The following is a 23,278-nucleotide window of genomic DNA, read 5'->3' as shown; positions in this document are numbered from 1 at the left end:
TCATGGATGGTAGGCCGATGAGAAGTCCAAGGTGACATCTAGCAGCTTATAGGTAGCACTCCAGAAATGTGAACTGTACACCTATGTTGGACAGAATGTAGAAAGGTAGGCCTTGCAGGCGGAAAATGTGCAGAATGAAGTGCTCAGTGAGCACAGGGGCAGACGTTCACAGCGGAGTGAAATGGGACATCTCAGAGAACCTGTCCACTATGACCCAGATGACGAACCACACAGAGGGCTTACACATGTAGGTGATGAAGTCCATCGATATGTGCTGCCAAGGAGCGGATGGCATCGCTAAGGGAACTAGTCACTGGAAGCTTCTTGGGGGTCTGTTTCTGGCACAGGCAATAGACAGGCAAGATAAACTCCACTCCAAGAAATTAGCAGAGTAGTCTGGCCAACTTAGAGGTAAGACCACAATGTAGAACACACTTCCTGTCTGCTTCCATAACAAACATCTTTCTGGGAAGCATTTGAGACACATTAACCAGAGTTACCGTGAGCATTTTGGATGGCTCAATAATATGTTTAGGCTCCTTCACCTACTTGCCCAACATAAAGGATGAGGAGAGTGCATCCACCTTAACATTCTTATCAGCCAGTCAGAAATGTAGAACAAAGTCAAAGTGGGCAAGGAAGAGCGACCATCGAGCTTGATGTACATCCAGTCTCTGAGCTGAAAGAAGGTAGGCCAAGTTTTTTGCATTCGGTGTAGATGACAACTGGATGCACTGCCCCTCTCAGTAAGTATTGACACTTGTCCAGAGCCACCTTAATCACCATTATACAGGACAGAATGTGTCCTAACATTTTCTCCTGATAAATCTATTGTAACAGGGTTACTCACTCTGCTTCCTTCTTAGAGGTAGCAGACTACAACACTTTCATTAAAAGTCCAGCAGGTTTATTGAAGTACACACATATAAACCACGCTTCATAACATAAACACAGATTTCAAGTCCGTTAACCTTGCATTATGCTCACACAGGTTCAAATACACTTCTTAAGTATCTCAGTAGAGCTATGGCTGTCTCCTATCACTAACCCCGGCCAGAGGTACCTTTCCGAGGGTTCACAAACCTTCATATCCTGACCCCGGTGAGATCAAGCGAACACCCTGTTCCTTCAATGGATACCTTCCAAAGATGTCACAACCTATTATCCATGAACACAGTAAGGACAAACAAATCCTCTTTTATCTCAGAGGACACCTTCCTGGAGACATCACAGTATCCCCACAATGGCAAACTGGCTCCATCTTAACAGATGAGACACAGCCATGGACAGAGATATGTGGATAGCCAGACCCACCCGTCTCTCCAATATCCATACAACATGGCCCTGGTATGCGCTAACAAGACTTGTGGTACTACAAGTACTGGAACGGATATCCAGGTTTACTCCACTTCTGTGATACATACTGGTCACCGTGTTACTCCAAGTTATCTTTGGAATGGGATGTTTTATTGTCAGTCTATAAAAGTGGCGTAATACTATGACAACATTGTTCCCAGCAGCTACCTGGTAATTAGAGATGTGTCCAGGTGTCTTCCCCATGCTGTTCCTATTCCAATTGAGCACTGCTTCCGTCTATTTTAGCAATTTTCCTGGACCCCCAGGCCACCTCAGAGGGTCTTCCGGAAAAATGCTTCCCACTGGCTTCCAGTATACTCATTACTCGAGCACTTGACCACACCAAATTGTTCGACTCGAATACTGAACACCCAAGCATTTTATTGCTCGCCTACCTCTAATTCTCTTGTGATTTTCATAAGTCCATGAGATATCCTTCTTTATGTTGTAAATTAAATGTTGAGTGTATAAACAAAGATGAATAGATCTGATGGGGAAGGAGTCACGCAAGAGAAATAGTCAGTTGATGATGGAAATTTAACGTGTGTGTGTGTGAGTGTGTGTGTTTGTGTGTGTGTGTGGGAGAGTGTGTGTGTGTGTGTGTGTGGGAGAGTGTGTGTGTGTGTGTGTGTACACACATGCATGTTTATATATTTAACGATCTTGCTAAAACAAACATTAAAAGGTACTGACTGTGACCGATTAACTCTAATGAAATACTCTTTATTACACCTACATTTCCTTCCACTACCATGGAATTTCAAAGAATGCAAAAAAGTTCCTATTTTTGTTGTCTATATTTTGATTTACATGTTATAATAAGTTCTTTAGTCCTTAAAATATGGTAGTTTAAAGCTATCTAATATATATATTTTAGTCATTATAATGTATTTTTAAACTTGTAAGTAATGGTTAGTTCTATAGCATGGAGAAAATCGGGATGTGGGCAGCTAAAAAATACACAAGTATCCAGCAGCTAAATGGGCCCCTACAACATTTGGTAAAATGTATTGATGTCTTTGGTCTTATCACAGAGGTATATGGAAAAATCAGTTTCCTCATATTTTAAAAGTTGGAAATTATTTTTTCATCAACTAATATTATACGGTTAAACAGACATTGTTATCAAAATTCCAGTTTGTATTAATAAAATGAAATATAGTAATATGGAAAAAGGATCAAAGATGCCAGGAAAGAAACTTTTACCTTGTAGCCAACACTGTAACAGAATATAAAGGAATAAAGCTAGAACTTTACAAAAAATGACATTTATTAAAAAATATTGCAGTGGTTCCCACCCTTTTTTTGTATTGGAAAATACCTTTAAACTACTTTTCTTTAAAGCAGATTTTCATTTTTATTTCTAATACAGATTTGCAATTAAAAGGTACATATACTGTATCTTCATATGTGAAAATATAATCTACAAAGTTAAAATCTTGCATAGGGCATGTTGTTAATTTACTCCTATTTTTTTTTGTTGACTGCCTATTTAGTCTAGTAGATAGGAAAGGGAATGTGGACTTAACTTTTATTATCTTCTGCTACAGACTTATGAGCAAGAAAGGACTCCGGATACAGCGAGTTGCTTCAGAGTTAATAACAAATCAATATATACTTTGGGCATATTATTTAACCAAAAGCATACATTCTGTGGTGTTTGCGAGTTTATAAACTCTTCAAATTTTCCCTAGTTTTGCAAATGTTTGACTTAAATCTATATCAGATTTTCACACATGCCCTAAAAGTGAGTAAAAAGTAGTGATGAGGGGACCTGTGGAATTCAGCAAATCAGCATGAACAAAACGAAAAATCGGGTTCGGCAAGCAAACTTGATGCCAATCTTGACACCAAACAACCTACCCTATACAAGTCAATGGAGACGAGAAGTTTGGGGCTATAAAATGGCCGTAGTACGCTCTAGGGGGCTGCAAATGACATTAAATGGTAGTAACAAAAAGATAGTTATACATACCGGATTTCCTGGTGTTTCCAGGATACTCACGGTGCAGTCAGACTCTTTTCTTGGCCGACTTATTAAGGTTCATCAATTTTCACTGCGTCCCACACCCAACCACTGTGCCAGTGTATGTGATTGGTTGTAGACTGTGATACACACTCACCAGCCTGTGTCCGCAACTGTGATTGATTGCAGTCAGTTTTCTGTATCGCAGTGTAAAAAGAAATAATAATAAAAAAAAATTACGTAGGCTCCCGACCTATTTTGATAGCCAGAGAGGGTAAAACAGCATATGCAGGCTGAAGCCCCCACCTGTGAGCCTTACCATGGCTGGATATTAAAATAGAGAGGGAAAAAAGACATACAGTCCCCCTATTTTAGATATCCAGCTACGGTAAAGCAGATAGTGGGGGCTGGTATTATCAGGATGGGAGGAGCCAAACTGCTCAGATTTGTCACATCCACTAGATGCAACATTTTTGGCTCTTTACTCAGCTCATCTCGATTGCCCTGGTGCAGTGGCAATTGGGTTAATAAAAGGGCTAATGACAGCTGTGATTTGTCAGCTGTAAATGTGGAAACAGAAAAAATGAAAGTGACACTTACCATCCTTAAAAAATATGTTGAAGTGTGATTTGTGAACACAAAACAGCTATCCTCTATGTGCTTTTTGTGACTCCTATAAGCATGTTTTTAAGTATGCTTCCACATTTATAATTTTCAAGACTATTGAAGTTGAGTACCATGAACTTCCCACAGTGGGCAGGGATGTTTTTTTATTGCTAAAGAGTGTGCATGTTATTTGTGCTGAAAAAACTTTGTTCTCTTCACCTGAGATTTGTCAGCTGCCATAAAACCCTGAATTAATAATGAGGAGGACTCTATGAGACCCTCACCCATTACTAATCCTGTAAGTAAAAAGAAATAAAACAGAAAATCCGAAAAAATCATTTTATTTGAGATAAAATACACACAGCCTTCTTCAGCCCTTTATCAACCCCCAAAATACCCTTGCAGATCCAATGTAATCCATACAAAGTCCCACGATGAACCAGGCTCTGCAACATACTGAGGTCACAGCGCATGGGCACATTAGAAAACATAACTGCCTGCTGCGGCTTTAGGTACATTCACTACGCCACAGCTGTGAGCAATGACATCACTGAGTTTACCTGCGGTCACAGCTGGAAGCCCACCTGGAACCACAGGTAAACTCCTCTCAGGTGAACTCATTGAACTCAGTAATCTCATCCCAGGTGAATTCATTGAGTTAAATGAAACCTGAATCTCCTGGCAGAAAAGCGTACTGTACCAAATCTGCATCGTATGGCAAAAAATGCATCTAAATGTAATGCGGTATTGATGCGATTTTGATGCATTTTTTGCCATGAGATGCAGATTTGATGCAGAAATTTGGTATATAAATTCCAGCACCAAATCTGCATTTCCTGGCAGAAAATTGCAAAAAAACTCAGCAGTTTTGATGCTGTTATAGTATGATTTTCTTCCAGAAGATGCAAATTTGGTTCAAAATCTGGTGCAGACATTTCAGCATCTCCTAGCAGAAAACCGCAACAAAAGTGTGCTTTTTTTTGCCAGGAGATGTTAGATTTAGTGCTGAACTTTATACACCAAATATCTGCACCACGTTTGCATCTTCTTTCAAAAAAGCGCATGTATACTTGATGTGAACTCAGTGACATCACCGCTCAAAGCTGCGGCTCAATCAGTGTGTCCCTGACAGTTGCAGTGAGCGGTCACATTTTCTAATTTGACAGCGCACATGCGACCTCAGATGTAGCAAAGCCAGGATTGTCGTGGGACCTCGTGTAAATTACATCAGAACTGCAGGGGGCATTTATGAAGTGAATAAATTGGTGAAAGAGGGTGTTTTTTCTTTTTTTTTTTAAATAAAGGATTTTTCTCTGTGTTTTTATTTATTTCTTCTGACTTACAGGATTAGTAATGGGGGATTTCATAGACCCTTAGCCATTACTAATCCAGGGCTTGATGACTACTGACAAATCACAGCTGTCATTAACCCCTTATATTAACCCAATTGCCACCGCACCAGGTCAATCAGAATGAGACGGGTAAAGTACCGGGATTGTCCCATCTAGTGAATGCAACACTTGGGGAGGTCCCAATAACCATGAGCCTTTCCAGGCTGAGAATACCATCCCACAGCAGTTGGCTTTATATTAGCAAGGTATCAAAATTGAGGGGAGAACGCAAGTGAGATTTTTTAATTATTTATTTAAATTAAATCTTATTGTGATACACAGCCAAGATATTGGGCACAGCTGGGGCTACAGCCTGTAGCTGTATGCTTTATCGGCAAATAATATCTAAATACGGGGAACCCTACGTCATTTTTTTATTTATTTATTTTTACACTTTATTCAGTCAGACAGCCACTATGAGAGCAACCAATCAGAGACGCCAACACACCGGCAGTTTTATTGCAGCCAATCACAGACAATGTCACAGATGGTGGGTGGGGGAAGGAGTGAATATGCATGAGATGTAACATGGAGACTTTATTTTGCTTCCCTTTTTTTGTTTTTACAACGATTTCCCTGGCCAATCAGAGCAAGATGCCAATACTAACATGGCTGTGATGACTCCGGAAGCAACCACACTGGAAAAGCTTGCTGATTCGCTGCTCTGCAACCTTTCAACAAGCTTTATATGGATGACAAACCAGAACAGGAACCGGATGCACAGTCAAAAGACTATCATTTTTAAATGAGGAGAATAATCCAATATCCCATGTCTGTGCCAAAAGTATGTGATCCTTTGATTTCAGTATCTGGTGTGACCTCTTTGTGCAGCAATACCTGCATCTAAACATTTCCAGGAATTGTTTATTAGTGTTGCGCCTGGGCTTGGAGGACTTTTATCTCATTCCTATATACAGATCAACTTTTATTTTGGTGGGTTTTTCCCATTAACTACTGACTTCCAATCCTTCCACAACATTCCTATAGCATTAAGGTCTGGAATTTGACTTGGCCATTTCAAAAGTTTAACTATATTCTTCTTTAACCATTCTTTTGTAGAAAAACTTGTGTGCTTTGGGTCATTATCTTGCTGCATGACCAATATTCTCTTGAGTGTCATTTCATGGACATATGTCCTTACATTTTCCTTTAGAATTTGCTGGCATCATTTGTAATTCAACCATCAATGATAACCTGTCGTGGCCCAGATTTAGTGACACAGGTCCAAAACATGATACTACCATAACCATGTTTCACAGATGGCAAGAGGTTTTTATGCTGTAAAGCATTGTTAGTCAACATCCAAACATAAAGCTTCTTGTTTAAACAAAAATGTTTTATTTTGGTCCTTCCGACTATAAAACATTGTTCCCATAGTCTTTGGCTTTTACTTGTTATTTTTATCAAACTGCATAGGAGCAGCAATCTTGTTTTTGGAGAGTTGTGGCTTTCTTCTTGAAATCCTGTTATACACACCATTGATGGGGGCAGCTGAGGGTTAGTTACTTCAGGGCGAGGACATGGTAAATATGTGCTTACTATGCTCCATACTGAAACACCTTCCTCCACTGCAAACAGGCCGCGGGCTGTTCTTCATCATTTCTTAGGCCTAAGTATCCCTGCATGAATGGTGAGGCCAGAACATGTTGAGGTGGTTTTAGATTATATGACTACCAGTGCCTCCAGTTCCTTTGCATTTTCTTCCAGCCAGTCCACACCTGAAAGGTCAAAATCATCTCCTAAGTTCCATTGTCATCTTCCATCACCTCAACCCATTCAAAATTAGCCAAGCAGTGTGACCCACAAGTCATGTAGAAGTTACTTATGCTTTTTGATGACTCTGCTAGATGGGGTTCCGTGGCCCATCTACCAGGTCCTGCCCCAGAGGTGGAAGAGACTGAGTGCACTGACGCCCAACCAACTGTTCTGTTTGAGGATGAGTCCATGGGAGGGCGGGTGGATATGGTCTGCTAATCACCACACCACAGCTCAGGAGATGATGAAACAAAGGTGCCAATTGCTGCAGATTTTGTCAGTGTATGGAGGAAGGATGGCATGGATGAGGAGTGAATGGGAGATGATGAGTGAGTTGACGATGATGTACGTGACCCCGCTTAGAGTGAAGGCCATGAAAGTGACATGCGCACTTCCAATGAGGAGGAAGTGTTCAGGCAGATGAACCACTAGCACAGCAAAAGAGGGAGCATGGGGCAAACGCTATGTGGACAGCCCATAGCCAGTAAGTTGGCAGCTTTTGTCCATCACACCAGGAAAAAGATCCCAGCAAAGCCAGCTTCAAAGAGCTGCCTGGCATGGCATTTCTTTTGGGAATGTGCTGATAACAAGAGAATGGTGGTTTGCAAGAGTCTGAAACAATGGAAAAGTATTCTCAACCTGAGCACAACCTGCATGATGGATTATCTGGCTTCCAAGCACAAGGTGCAGTGGAGTAGTTTCTTGAGAAATGATGAAAAAACTCTGGCTCCTCCTGTTCCTTCCTCTGCTGCGATGTTAGCCTCTTCAACTGCGGTGTAGGCATCTTGCATCCACTCACGATCACCTGGTCCACCTTCTTGCCTGTAAGCACATGATGTGGCAGCCACAGCACTACTACCAGCATCATCTACTAGATCCACACCATCAAAGGTCCGTGTAACTACAGATACTTGGATCAGTAAGCAGGGGCAGGGATGGTATAGCTCTCTTCTAACTGCACACTGGACATAGGTAGTGGCGGCTTGGCATGAAGTGCCAGGCGTTCAAGCACATGTCCTTCCACAACTTTGGATCGCTGGACATTTGTCGGTCAGTGTTGCTTTCTCCTCCTACTTCTTTTCCTCCCCCTCCTCATTCTCATCTGGTCAGAGTAAGGCTATATTAACACTCTGTCTGCAGTTTTAACTGCACCCAAACTGCAACCAAAACTGCCACTTTTCCCAGAGTGCCTGGATATGTAAAGAAAAACACTCGTAATGATGAATGCTTTATTGGTGTGCTTTTTGTTTGTTTTTTGGTGCATTTGTTAGTTCTGAATTTAATGCTTTTTTTGTGATAAAATAGTGATTGGTGGACTGGACTGTGAAGTCTGGCCCCTGAGAGTTCAAAGGCACTGGCGGGGGTCGGACACTTGGAAAATAAATTAAAAAAAATAACGCAAATCTAAAGAAAAATATAATAAAGCTAGTGCAATTTACTTACCGAGTCACCTGCGCGACTGTACACTGCTCCTGTAGCCACTCATTCTTCAGGGGCCGCTCAGGCATATTCACTGCTTCCCCCGCCCACCGATATCTGTGATTGGTTGCAGTCAGAGAGCATCCCCAGCCTGTGTGACAGCCTGTCTGACTCTTCCAATCACAGACCCGGTCTTCAGGTGTACAGTAAAATTAAATAAATAAACAGCTTGGGGTCCCCGCCAATTTTGATAACCAACCAAGATAAAGCCAGACAGCTGGGGACCATGGTTATTGGGAGCTTCCCAGTCTAAAAATATCAGCCATTAGTTGTGACAACCCCAGCACTTTACCCGGCTCTTCCCAATTGTGCTGGGGCAATGACAATTGGGGTAATAAGGGGTTAATTTCAGCTCATAGCTGACACTAAGCAGTAGATTAGTGATGGCAGGCATCTATGAGACACCCCTATCACTAATCTGTAAGTGAAAAGAAATAAACACAATCAATTCCAAACACTTCCAACCAGCCCTGCGCTCCCCTACACCTCCACCATCCAGAGTCCCGGGGCCTACCCTACCCGTGGAGGGAATGTCATCTGGCTGCCCCACTCCATTTTCCTCGGGTACTCCCATCGGCAGCGGCGGTACTTCCCTTACCGTGAACCACAGGTGGCGTCACGAACTTCAAAGGCCCTGTCACACACAGAGATAAATCTGCGGTAGATCTGTGGTTGCAGTGAAATTGTGGACAATCAGTGCCAGGTTTGTGGCTGTGTACAAATGGAACAATATGTCCATGATTTCACTGCAACCACAGATCTGCCAAAGATTTATCTCTGTGTGTGATGGGGCCATAAATCCCTTGTAAATACCCCCCTTTTCATTTGAAGTGGCCGTGAGACCCCGGGTCCGGAGACGCTCGAGCCACAGCAGACCCCGGATCCGAGCGGTTCGACCACTGCAGGGGCAGCACACCTCAAATTTCTGGCGTCATGAACAGGATATGGACTGGGCCCATTAACCTGGGTGACGTGCGCCTTGTGATAGTGAACTGCGGTGTTAAAAACTGTATTGCTGCTATTGCCACCATTTGCCACCATTTTCCGCCATCTTTGGCGCCAAAAAGAACAACCCCGCCATCATTCCCGCAGAAAGAGCGCGAAGGTGAAGCTCTGCCCCCACGCTGAGAATGCTCCCAGAAACCGGTAGTGGCTGGATCTGGAAATTTCCAGTGCTCCCCTGCGCTTGAGAGGTGCTGGCGAAAAACCAAGGGGGGCGTGACGAAATGTAGAAGCGGAAGTGGAGCAGGGATGCCAGGACTCTGCGATAAAGTTCCTGGGCACCGCAGAGACATGATGGCGGCAGCACGGCACTGGTCACCGGAGTGCGCTGCTCCTGGGGCTGCTACCTTGAGAGTCGAGCTGAGGAGCGTGGCTGTGGCAGTACGGGACCACGAGATGGAAGTCCTGCGTGTGGAGCTGGTAAGCAACTACCAAGTTCCGGTTGATCCGGACTACCTGCCAGCGGAATCCAGTTTGCCCTCGGCCACCGTGATCACCCAGCCACCCTCACCATCGGTGGACGCCGAGCCGCTAACCCCTACCCCGGCAATGGAACTTCTAGCCCCACAGAAAGCGAGCAAGCCGCAATGCCTCCAGTTCCACCACTGGCCAGACTAGACCAGGCCGAGACGCCTCCGGTCCTGTCATCGGCCAGATCAGACCTGGCCGCATCACCGGGCCCGTACCTCGGTATGGAGCACCCGGACTCTGCTATCCCGGCTGTGGAACAGCCGGTGCCTCTTGTTGCAGCAGCGGTAGCTGAAACTGGATAGCTACCCACAAGTTGTTATAAAGTAAAAAAATGACTGTTTAGACATGTCACCTTTTTTGAACGTTCTCCGGTGTTAAGTTTGAGTGGAGAAGGCCGTCGGGGATCGGTTGAGGGGTCCCTGGTGGAAGGTGACAGGAAAGTTCATGATGCAAGTAGACTGTGCCCTCCTTGTTGACCCTGTCAATGTTCCAGCTAAGGTAAAAAGGCCATCAGGGTCTTGGATGGTGCGGCGCTGGTAGACAGCATCAGAGGACCCTTGATGGAGGTTGGCACAATGAATAACGGCTACCAGGTTACTCAGGACTGTTACAGAGTCATCTTTTAAGCCTCCAGGACGTCAATGCCGTCACAAGGAACCGGGGGATCCAGGTTGTTTGGGTGGTGGTTTGAAGGGAGAGGGACAATGGGAATGGACTGTGGCAGGAAGGGGCTGCAGCAGAGTAGGCTGAGCCACCGACTACCGCTAGAACCGGTAGTGTTCCTATGGTTCTCATAAAATGGGAACTCTGAGAGTTTGTTATGCAACGTTCAAGTGATGTGCCTCCCCTTTGTGGGATGAGAAATTGTTGAATTAAAATGTTAGTTTTCTTCTTTTTCAGTTAAACAAAATAAACCTCTGGGTATCCTGTAGGTCGGGGACGAGCTACATTTAACGAAGGGAGAATGTGATGCCCCTGAATTAGTCAGGGTATCACAGGATCCTGCACTCTTTAGCCTTTGGTGCAGGACTCAACCCCTCCTGGTTCTGGGTTCCCAACCTATGGTACTGCCTCCATCAGTATCCAAATTCCAACCACATCTCACACCACATCTTGTCAGGCACACCAGTGGGTGGTCTAGCTGGAATAGGGCAACCCACCTACGGGTCAGGCAGACTGGTGGGAGGGATATAGACAGAACAGTAGTAGCCCTCAAGAAGTGAGGAGCTGAGGGAGTAGTGGCTTCCTGTATGTTGTTGGTTGGGTCGCAGATGGTGGTCTTGGCCCAGAGGAGTCGGAGACCCGGTCACAGGGTATTGAGGCTGGGTGCCTAGACCTGGTCTTGAAGGACGGTCAGCATCTCAAGCCTAATAACCGGTCCAGGACCAAAACAATGGTGGGGTACAGGACCCAAGGTCGGGGAGTAGCTTCAGGCAACCCGGCAATTAGCCTGTGGAGGATAGTGTCTTTACAAACTGTCCCAAAGAAGCTCAGAGATTCGGACCATTCAGCAGTACCAGAGGGGACGGACACCCGGACGAGCTCCCCCAAGAGAGCAGCGGCACCCAGAGACTTGGTTTACCTTTGTGCCAGAGTCTGCTTTGCGGTCACATCACCAACAACACTGCCTCAGTGAGTACGTTTTCCTCCCCTGCTTCCAACCAGTGCTGCACTCCCCTACACCTCCACCATCCAGAGTCCCGGGGCCTACCCTACCCGTGTTGGGAACGCCATCTGGCTGCCCCACTCCATCTTCCCCGGGTACTCCGATCGGCAGCGGTGGTACTCCCTTTACCTTGAACCACGGGTGGGATCACAAACTGTAAATCCCCTGTAAATACCCCCCTTTTGATTTGAAGTGGCCGCGAGCCTCCGGGTCCGGAGACCCCCGAGCCACAGCAGACCCCAGATTCGAGCAGTTTGGCTGCTGCCGGGGCGGCACACTGGAAAAATACTGGAGGCTTTGATGGACGAGGTGATGGCCCCAGAGGAAGAGGAGCAGGAGGAAACATTGACTCATTTATCTGGGCCATCATTTCCAAAAGGTTTTGAGGTATAGTTTATGGGTCGAAAGAGGCTATGTCCCCAACTTTACAACCAGGGGAAGTTTTGGAGGAGGAGGAAGAGCCATCTGCCCAGCAGGGTGGTTGGGAAGTTAGGTCAGGGGTATCACTGCACCTTTGCTGGGGATACAGAGGAACCAGTCCAAACCTACACACTTGCAACAAAGGACAGCTTGTCATTGATGCTAGGAAGACTTGAACACATGAGCCTATACATGCTGTTGTGCCTGCACAATGACCCTCGAGATGCAAGGTTTCTGACAAGTGGTGATTACTGGGTGGCGACCCTGCTGGATCCACGCTACAAAGACCACTTGGCATCGCTACTTTCGCCACTGGAGCGGGATCAAAAAGTGTGAAAATATAAGAACAAGCTGTGTAACGGTGTTCTTAGGGCACTCCCACCAGACATTGGGGGCTCAGTGGAACAAAAAGGCGGTGTAGGAGGAGGAGGAGGAAGTTAACAACCCTGCAGTTGCACTGGCCTCATCTCCGGAGGGAGGGTCAACATGGCTGCAATGTTTCAGCAATTCATGTGCAGCCCTCCACACCATCCAGCAACACCATCTACTATGGTGCTTATTTCCTCGAGTCAATATTTTGAAAATGTGGTGAAAGAGTACATGTCCACACCTTTCACATTGCTAGCTGATGGTTCTGCACCATTTAATTTCTAGGGGGCAACATTGAATACAAGGCCTTAGCTTGCACACGCCTTTGAGGTGTTGGCCTCTTCTGCTGCAATTATACTGTCTGTAGCACCCCCCTATCCTGAGGGGGGCGCTCTCCCTCACATCTGCCCAGCCCCAGCATGGTCCCCACGTGCACTCCCGGTCCCAGCCCCCGCCAGCGATGTCCTTCCTCTTACCGGTCCCATGGCTCTGCAGGCTCTGCTCCTGGTTCGGGTCCTCCTGTGCGTCCTGCTTACTCCCGGGTCGGGCGCCCGGCTCCAGGAGCTGCTGCAGCCTCTTCCTGTCTCCCGTCCACACACAGATCTGCAGTAAGTGATTCTCGGCTGCGCGCAAGGCCACGCCCCCTTTCTTAAAGCGGTAGCGCCCCATTATCTGGAAGTGACCTCAGAGGTCACCTGTTACCATATGGGTATTTAGGTTCACCTCCCCTGGCAGCAGGTACCCAAGCAATGCTCCTACTAGTGCATTGCTAGTGTCCAGGCCCCTGTGTACTACAGTTTGTATCTGTGCACCATCTACCTGTGGCTAATCTTCTGTCTCGTCGTAGTGCCATCTGTACCTTTCTGGCAGTGGACGTCACCGTGCCATACCTACTGTGGACGTCACCGGCCATACCTGCAGAGAACGTCACCATGCCATACCTACAGTGAACGTCTCCGTGCCACCTGCTGTGAACCTACTCCGGTGCCACAACCGTGTTCTGCATGCTGCGGACGTCACACCCGTACTACACCTGGCCGTACAGAGACTCCTACTACCGGTTCCTGGCTGCCGTGCATCTAGGCCCTTTGAGGAGGCACCGCACAGTCCCTGTATAGGGGTTCGCTGCTGGTCGTCTTCTCAGGGGAGTCCGGTGCACAGTCCAGTGGGTCCACCTCCGGCCGCTCGCCGCTCCTCGGTGAGCGTAACACTGTCTAAACATGTGGTGTGTTCAGCATGGCAGGGAGGGTCATCACAGACAGGTAAGTCTTTTGCCTTAATTTTTTGGGAAAAACTACCTCTCGCCACTTCTCTCCATGGTCTTTAGTTTACAAAAAAAGAAAGAAGAAAAATGTAGTCACTGTGCACCAGGTATTACGGGCGTGAAAGTAATCACTGTGTACTAGGTATTACTGTCGTAATCTTTCACAAACGTGTAACTGCGCTGCAGCAGGCACAGTGTTGCGGAGCTCTGAAAACCATCTGTAATACAGCACTGTGCAAGAGTGTTGGATCTTGGGCAATCTTTGCTGTGAGGGTTAATCAGGTAAAAAGGCTGTTTATGGGTCTTTTTCTATAAGTTTTTTTGGAGGTGGGGGAAATCTGAACATTTTAGAATGCAATACACCTGACAACTGATAACAGCTTGTAGTTGCATCTGGGCAGCGTGGCTAACATGAGCAAATCCTTACTGCAGTGACTGCCAAGTGACTTCCAAGTTCCGCTGACTGTTACCAGTTCTGATTACTGGGTAGCCACCCTGTTGAATGTTCACTGCGACACAGCTGCTATAGTTAGTTCCATCACTGAACCGTAGTCAAATCCCCTCTTTATCACAGCCACAATACCCCCAAAGCCAGAAACGGAAACACAGTCCTATTCCATTATTCAATGCTTTGAATAATATTTTTTTCAAAATAAATGCTTTAGATTCCCGGGATAGATACTAAGTAAAATGGGTGAGCCTCTTCAAGTCTAAAAAACAAAACAGTGTGTGTCAGTACCAAGTCTAGCTGGTCGTTCCTCCAGCTTAATTATAAATCCAACCAGGAGCTTTCAAAACGCAGCAACTAGACTGGCCACCACTAGAGCAGAAAATTGGCTCCTGTGTGGAAACTGTTAAAACAGGCAGTTGAAAAATCAGTGCACTGCTGAAAGCGCAGAGTTGGCTACTTAGGATCATGGGTATCTTTTCTCAACATCACTCCCTTGAAAATGAGCAAAGCAGTGGGAACTACAACAAGTAAGGCACCTGTCAATTTTGGTTTTGAGCACTTTGTTTGATAGGGTTCCATGGCTCATCTCTGTTTTAATTGGGTGCTGTGTGGTGAATCTCAGGCAATGAGAGCTGTGAGGGTCAACCAGGTAAACCAGCTGTTTCAGGGCCTATTTTATAATTTGGTGGTCTGTGGGGGAATTTTGTCAGTCTTGGCTGTGTGAGTGAACTGGGAATACCGGCTATATAGGGGACATTATTTGTTAACCTTGTTGATCTGTGGATAAAATATACCAATGTTTTATGTCTGTCTGCTTTGAACAATTATTATTATTTAATAAATGCTTTGGATTACTGGGATAGACACTGAGCAGCATGGGTGAGCCGTTACAAGTCTAAACAACAAAACAGTGTGTGTACAGCTTGTTGTGTGAATATCTCTGAAAGCTCATGTTGCGTTACATCATGCAGCTTTGTGAAGCAGTCAGTGTAATCTATTAGTGGCCACAGTACCACCAAACCCAAAAATGGAAACAAAATATTAATCCATTATTTAAAACTGTCATATTTAGTCAGAGCTGCTTGCTTTGAATGATATTTTTTTCAAAATAAATGCTGTGCATTCTCTAGATAGACACTGTGCAGCATGGGTGATCTGCTTCAAGTTTAAGGAGTACTTTGCATGTTGCGACATCGCTACTGCGATATCGTCGGAGTAAAATCGAAAGTGACGCACATCCGGCACCAGTAACGACGTCGCAACGTGTAAAGCCTAGATGCACCGATAAACGATCACAAAAGCGTCGTAAATCGGTGATCTGTGTAGCATCGGACATTTTCATAATGTCGCACCAATAGGAGATACGATGCTGTTCCTCGTTTCTGCGGCAGCACACATCGCTGTGTGTGAAGCCACAGGAGCGAGGAAAATCTCCTTACCTGCCTCCACCGGCAATGCGGAAGGAAGGAGGTGGGTGGGATGTTTACATCCTGCTCATCTCCGCCCCTCCGCTTTTATTGGCCGCCTGCCGTGTGACAAAGGAGGCGGGTCGCCGGCCAGAGCGACGTCGCAGAGCAGGTAAGTGCATGTGAAGCTGCCGTAGCGATAATGTTCGCAACGGCAGCTATCACAAGATATCGCATGTGCGACGGGGGCGGGTACTAGCGTGCTCGGCATCGCAAGCGTCGGCTAGCGATGTCGCAGCATGCAAAGTACCCCTAAATGGTTGGTACTGGCAGTAGCAAGTTCAGCTGGCGGACCGAAAGCTTGTTCACAAATCCAACAGGAACTGAAAATTAGTCTCTGTAACTTGGAAAACAGGATCTCTCGGGGCCTTTTTTTAAAAATGTTCTCTGATGGTACCCTTCCAATATTAGCTGTGATGGTAAAATGTGAAAACAGGGTCAGCAGGGTGTAATGTAATGTGGGCTGTGCCTTAGGTGCAAACCGTTTTAGCACATGTCCTAACACCACCAAAGATTGGTTATACATTTCTCTGTCTATGTTTCTGCCTACTACTACTCCGCTACATCCACCTCCTCCTCATCCGATCAGTCTAACACATGCACGATCAACCTCACCACAGCGCAGCCAGGGGGAAACAACAGTAGGCTGTTCTGAGACTCAGCTGTTTGGGGATTCCGCACCGAGCTGGAGCTGGTGACGGAGTCCGTATGGGCCATTTTAAAATTGTTTCTCTGTAGGGTAACTTTTCTTATCTTGACCATGTGGGTGAACTGGGAATACCGACTAAATAGGGGAAATTTGTAAAACTTGTTGCCTTTTGGGGGGGAAGTCTGGCAATGTTGACTGTGTGTGGGTGAACTAGGAATACAGGCTCTGTAAGGGCCCTTTCTAAATTATTGGTCTGTGGAGAATCTCTGAAATCCATCTCTTTGGGATCACTGTTACAATTTTTAGTTTGTTCACTTACTTGCTATGTAACCATTATTGCTATTATGAAGGAAGCCCTTTAACTTGTTTACCTTTCCCTTTTTTTTTCTGGACAGTTGACATGTTTTTACCCCCATTTAGGTTCCTTTTGCAGCCCCCTAGCTCTTACTACCACCATTTTACGACCTCGAACTTAGGCTCCCCATTGACTTGTATGGGGTTCGTTGTTCAGGTTCAAGTTCGCATGCCGAACACAATTTTTTATTTTCATCTGTGCTGGTTTGGCAAACCCAAATGTACATGAGTTTGCGCATCACTAATTCTTTTAAATGTTCCAGCCCTATTAGGGAACTTTATCATACAACTTCATAACCAACTTCCAAAGTCCTCGACTCTCCACAGAGCAAATATATATACTGTACATATATATATATACATATATATATATATATATTTTTTTTTTTTTTTTTTAAGGATACCCAGCATCATTTTATAAATTCGTTTACTGATATTGCTCGAAATCTCTTTCTCCTTTCATAGTTTTTACTCTGCAGCCTACTGTTCTGGAATATTTATAACTTCATGTAGACAAAACAAAGAGAGGGTGCCACATGTCAATCAGATCCTTCATGTCACAATTAAGAGGGATTTGTATTTCTCCTTAAGATGTGATGCAATCACCCAGAGCATATAATAGGTTAATCTCATTAACGCACAGAAAAGCACCAGTGAACAGGATCAAGGATCCACATCAAATTACCAGAATGCAGTTAAGTCAGAGGTGATTAATATCCTCATTATAAGAGACCTACTACCGCCAAGCATCTGAGCCATGATTTTTTTATTCAACTTTTATGCTCTTTTAATTCTATTTTCTAAAGCATGTGATCAAATACACTCCAAATTTAAAAGCAATGTAAAATAAAAATGCAACATTACTGCCCCCAAATAAACCTTCTTTGGGTGGTCTGAGCAACAATAATGTAATAAGGAGAATATGATCAAAAGTCAATGCTGGCGACACATACTCTGTAATAAAACTCAGTTTGTAGACTCTCAGTATGTAATAATCGTACCCAAGCTGATAATTATCTAACAAAAGCAGATTAGATAATTAAAAGGTACTTTACTATGTGTTTACACTTTTTTTTGCTTGTGCTATCATCATCGACATGTAGCCAGGAAAATAAGTTAACAAGAGTTGCCTGCATGGAATGATTGTCCAGATCTACGGAATCTAATCCTATACCACATCATCCTTACCTGTTTTCTGTATCTTTATTTAGTTGCATTTAGAGTTGAGAGAGTACCTAACTATTTGTACTCACTATAAGAGCATGCGCAATTCAAGTGAATTGGGAATACTCGCAATGTAACGAGTAACCTGAATGCTGTACTATTCGCTAATCGCACAAATAGTGTGAAATTCGGGTTACTCATTGCATTGCGAATTTTTCCCCATTGACTTGCATTGCACACGCTATTCGGAATGAATACGCAAGTATTAGACAGTACTCGTTATGATTATAGCGAGTACGAATAGTAAGCTACTCGCTCAACTCTAGTTGGATTAGTTCATCCTGGCTTTGTTTTTACAAAAATGTTTTGTATTACTGTGACCAAAAAACTATTACATATTTTTCGGACTATAAGACGCACTTTTTTCCCCCAAATGTTGGGGGAAAGTGTGTGGGGGCGTGTCATAGTCTGAATGTAGGGCCTGCATGGCTGCAGGGAATGAGGTTGCTGCGGTGGAGCGGGACATCGGCGGCATGCGCAGGCTGTAGCAGCACCTACCATGACCACGTGGACACGCTCATTTCATATGCATGCATCCTCCCGCTCATCATCTCTCAGCACTGAAGCCGGCGCTGACAGGTGGGCGGGATGATGGCTGGGGGAGCTGGCCCACGTAATCACCCCTGGTAACTACAGCCTGGAGTGATCATGTGTGGCTATATTCACTGCCCCTGCACATTATCATCAGCGCGGAGGGCAGTGAATAAGTACGGTATACTCACTGGACACTGTCCCCTGCAGCATCGCGATGTCCTCCTGTCTGCCGGCCGCTGACCTGTGTGGAGAGTGGTGAGCACAGCGATGACGTCATCCCTGTGCACACTGCTCTCCACACACATCAGCGGGCAGGCAGACAGGAGGACATCATGATGCTGCAGGGAACGGTGACCGGCTCAACACAGGTCAGCGGCGCTGCTGCTGGCACAGACAGGAAGACGAGCGATGCTGCTGGAGTGAGGAAAGGTGAGTATGTGTTTATTTTTTTGTGTGCCACAGGATACATGCCATATACCAGGATGGGGGTATATAGCAGGATGGGGGTATTTATCAGGATGGGGGTATTTAGCAGTATGGGGGTATATAGCAGGATCTGGGTATTTATCAGGATGGGGGTATATAGCAAGATGAGGGTATATTGCTGGATGGGGGCATATTCCAGGATGGCAGTATATAGCAGGATGGGGGTATATAGCATGATGAGGGCATATACCAGGATGGGGGTATATAGCAGGATAGCGTTATAGAGCAGGATGGCAGTTTATAGCAGGATAAGGGCATATACCAGAATGGCTCTATGTAGCAGGATAGGGACTATACCATGATGGCGGTATATACCAGGATGAGGGACATATATACAAGGATGAGGATTATATACAAGGCAGGAGGATCATTACCAGGATAGGGTACCTTAATAGAGAATTTGGGTACATTACCCCCATAACAGATTCAGCAGCAGATCCTCGCCCAATAACAGTGTGTCATGACCACATTTTTTCCTTAAAATTTTATTTTCCTATTTTCCTCCTCTAAAACCAGGGTGCATCTTATTGTCCGGTGTGTTTTATAGTCCAAAAAATACGGTATGTCATATGTTACATATTTGATGTATTTTATCTGTTGCCTTTTACACAGTTTCTAGGGCTCTCTCGTTTCTGGTGTTTAACCTTGACTCATGTCTTTGTGATTTTACAGGAGGGGTTAGAGCAGAGCCTATCTGGAAAATGCTATCTACAAGAAAATATATGTTTACGAGATAACTTTTGCAGCCATGTTTACAACTTTATGCCCACAAAGTAACCTTTTTTCTATAATGACATGAACAAACATTTTGTAGTACTTTATTGCTGAAAAATAAACTGATGAAAGCAATAATGCTATAATGAACTGACACAGAAAAGTTATTCCACCATTAGTACAATAAGGTTCTGGTTACACTTGGATCCATTGTTTGGGGTTCCACCATCTTTAGGGTATGTGCACACATCGTCTTTTTCAAGACGCTCTGAAGCACAAAATAAATGTTTAAAAGAAGGAATATATAGAGGGAAAAATAAGTATTTGTCACACTACCGATTTGCAAGTTTTCCCCACCTATAAAGAATGGAGAGGTATGTAATTTTTATTATAGGTACACTTCAACTGTGACAGATACAATCCCCCCCAAAATACAGAAAATCCCATTGTATGGTTTTAATAATTAATTTGCATTTTATTGCATAAAAAAAAATATTTGATTACCTTTCAACCAGCAGGAATTCTGGCTCTCACAGACCTGTTATTTTTTCTTTAAGAAGCCATACTACTCTGCACTCATTACCTGTGTTATTTGCACCTGTGTGAACTCATTACCTGTATAAAAGACACCTATCCATACACTCAATCAAACTCCAACCCCTTCACCATGGCCAAGACCAAAGAGCTGTCTAAAGACACCAGGGAAAAAAATTGTAGATCTTCACAAGCTATAATGAGCTACAGGACAATAGACAAGCAGCTTGGTGATAAGGCAACAACTGTTGGCCTTTTTAGCAGAAAATGTAAGAAACACAAGATGACTGTCAATCTTACTCAGTCTGGTGCTCCATGCAAAATCTTGCCTGAAGGTTTAAGGATGATTAATAGAAAAGTCAGGAGTAAGCCCAGAGCTACATGGGAGGACCTGGTCAATGACCTGAAGAGAGCTGGGACCACAGTCTCAAAGATTACAGTTAGTAACATACTATGATGTTATTGAATAAAATCCTGCAGGGCACACAAGGTCCCCCTGCTCACCACAGCACATTTCCAGGCCCGATTAAAGTTTGCAAATAACCATCTGAATGATCCAGAGGAAGCACATCGTCAGACGAGACCAAAATAGAACTTTTTGGTATCAACTCTGCTCTATGTGTTTGGAGGAAGAAGAAGCATGAGTACAACCTCAAGAACACTGTCCCAATCGTGAAACATGGGGGTGGAAACATCATACTTTGGGGTGCTTTTCTGCAAAGGAGAAAGGTTGACTGCACCAAATTGAAGGGAAGATAGGGTCATGTATCATGAGATTTTTCTAAGTAGAGGTATTGAAGATAAGTTATAGCTGGGTTTTCCATCATAATAATGACCTGAAAAAGTGTTTGAAAAATTGGTCAAGAACTACAGGCAACATCTGAACTCTGTAACTGTGAAGAAAGGTTTTTGTATCAACTATAAAGATCTGTTTTTCTATTGTATCAAATATTTATTGTGTGCAATAAAATACAAATTAATTGTTTAAAAATCATACAATGTGATTTTCTTCATTTTTGGTGGGGTAATCCTGTCTGTCACAGGTGAACTGTACATACAATAAAAATTACAGACCTCTCCATTCTTTGTAGATGGGAAAACTTGGAAATTTATTGTGTATCAAATATGTATTTTACTCAGTGTATGTATTTTAATGTAAAAATTACTTGTTTATATATATTCAAACTTTTGAGATTTTAACACTTCATGTTTCCAAAGCCATTAAGTAATTCAAAGTAGAGACTTGACCATTCTTCAGGCAACTTCTGCCATTTAATATTTGATCATTTCATCATTTGAGCTGATGGGTTCAAATCAAAGGAGCAGAAGAACAAATTTTCAAAGAAGTAAAGGATGAACAGGAATTGAGGCTTGAAAAAGAGGCAAAGAATAATGTAAAAGGATTTTGGGAGTATGTTCAAAGCAAAAGAAAAGTGAAGGAGACCATTGGAGTACTGCAGAATAAAAAAGGTGAAACAGTCAACCAGGTGGAACAGCAGGTGAAGCTACTAAATTTGTATTTTGTATCTGTCTTCTCCCAAAAAACTAATGCATGTATTAACCATAATCATTATATAAATGACAGTCAGGAAGAATCCAAGTTGACAATAAAAAAAGGACTGATATTACAATACTTAGCCAATTTACCAGACACCAAGTCCCCAGACCCAGATAATTTACACCCGAGAGTCCTGAAGAAGATAGAAGAGGAAATAATAGCACCGCTTGCAATAATCTTCAATAATTCATGGGAAAACAGGAGGGGTCCCTCTAGATTGGAAAATGGCAAACGTGGTTCCTATCTACAAATGGAGAAAAGGGAGGATCCAGGAAATTGCAGACCAGTAAGCCTGACCTCCATAGCAGGAATAATCTTCCAACTTATTATCAAGGAACATTTACTTAGTTACCTGGATGTGAAGGCATTAATGAACCAAAGCCAGCACGGCAAAAAATCTACCCTGACCAGCCTGATATCCTTCTACAGCAAAGTCACTGAATGTCCAGGGGAATACCATGGATAAAATACTTTGACTTCCGTAAGGCATTTGTTAAAGTAACACATGACATCCTCATCGAAAAAATGATCAAGTATGGAAGTGACAAAAAAATCATTTAGATGGATTCACAACTGGCTCAATGATTGGGCACAACGAGTAATACTAAATGGATACACATCAACCTGGAGGAAAATCAGGTGCCGCAAGGCTCTGTCCTGGGGCTAGTGCTGTTTAATATGTTTATAAATGATCTGGACAATGGAATTAATGGAGAAACTCATAAAATTTGCAGATGATACTAAGATAGGAGGAGTAGCCAACACTAGAGTGACAAGAGAGCGCATTCAAAAGGATCTAGACACTCTCGAACAATGGGCCGTGGGAAACAGATTAATGTTTAACAGGGACAAATGCTAAGTCCTACATCTGGGTAAAAGAAACTTAAAAAGCATATATTGTATGGGAGGAATAGAACTAGGTGATAGCACCAGATTCAACATGAGCCAACAGTGCGGTACTGCAGCTAAAAAGGCCAACAAAATTCTGGGATGTATCAAGACAAGCATTGAAACTAGATCAAGAGAGATAATTATTCCCCTATACTTTGCCCTGGTCAGACCCCACCTGGAATACTGTGTACAGTTCTGGGCGCCCCAATTTAAGAAAGAAGAAAGACATTGAAATATGGGAGTATTGGAGCAAGTCCAGTGAAGAGCAACCAAGATGGTAGAAGGTCTGCAAACCATGTCATGTGAAGAACGGCTAAATGGACTAGGGATGTTTAGTTTGCAAAAGAGAAGGCTGAAAGTAGACTTATTAGCGGTCTACAAATATCTGAAAGGTAGTCACAGTGCAGACAATCTCATTAGCATAAGGAAGTACAAGAAGCAATGGGATGAAACAGAAATGAAGGAAATTCAGATTAGACATTAGGAAAAACTGTCTGACAAACTTGGCTACTGTTTAACGTTTTACACCAAAAATCTTATGTACACCCCTTAAAGAATTGGGGTCATTTTGTGCACATATCATAAAAAACTAAAATAGTATTGTTGTTTTTGATGACCCAGTTATAAATCAGATTATTTCATAGATTTATAATCAGATCCATAATTTGAATG

The 23,278-nt window shown here is 43.9% G+C and overlaps 1 pseudogene; it reads left to right on the top strand.

Annotated features, from left to right (window-relative positions):
- Positions 1 to 22,838, top strand: part of LOC142297220 (uncharacterized) — a 43,668-nt pseudogene extending 20,830 nt beyond the window's left edge.
- The last annotated feature ends 440 nt before the right edge of the window (positions 22,839 to 23,278 follow it).

Source organism: Anomaloglossus baeobatrachus, chromosome 3 (genome assembly GCF_048569485.1).
Source record: "Anomaloglossus baeobatrachus isolate aAnoBae1 chromosome 3, aAnoBae1.hap1, whole genome shotgun sequence".
NCBI classification, from domain to species: Eukaryota; Metazoa; Chordata; class Amphibia; order Anura; family Aromobatidae; genus Anomaloglossus; species Anomaloglossus baeobatrachus.
Note: the sequence above shows the minus strand (reverse complement) of the source record. Positions and strands in the feature narration are given on the sequence as shown.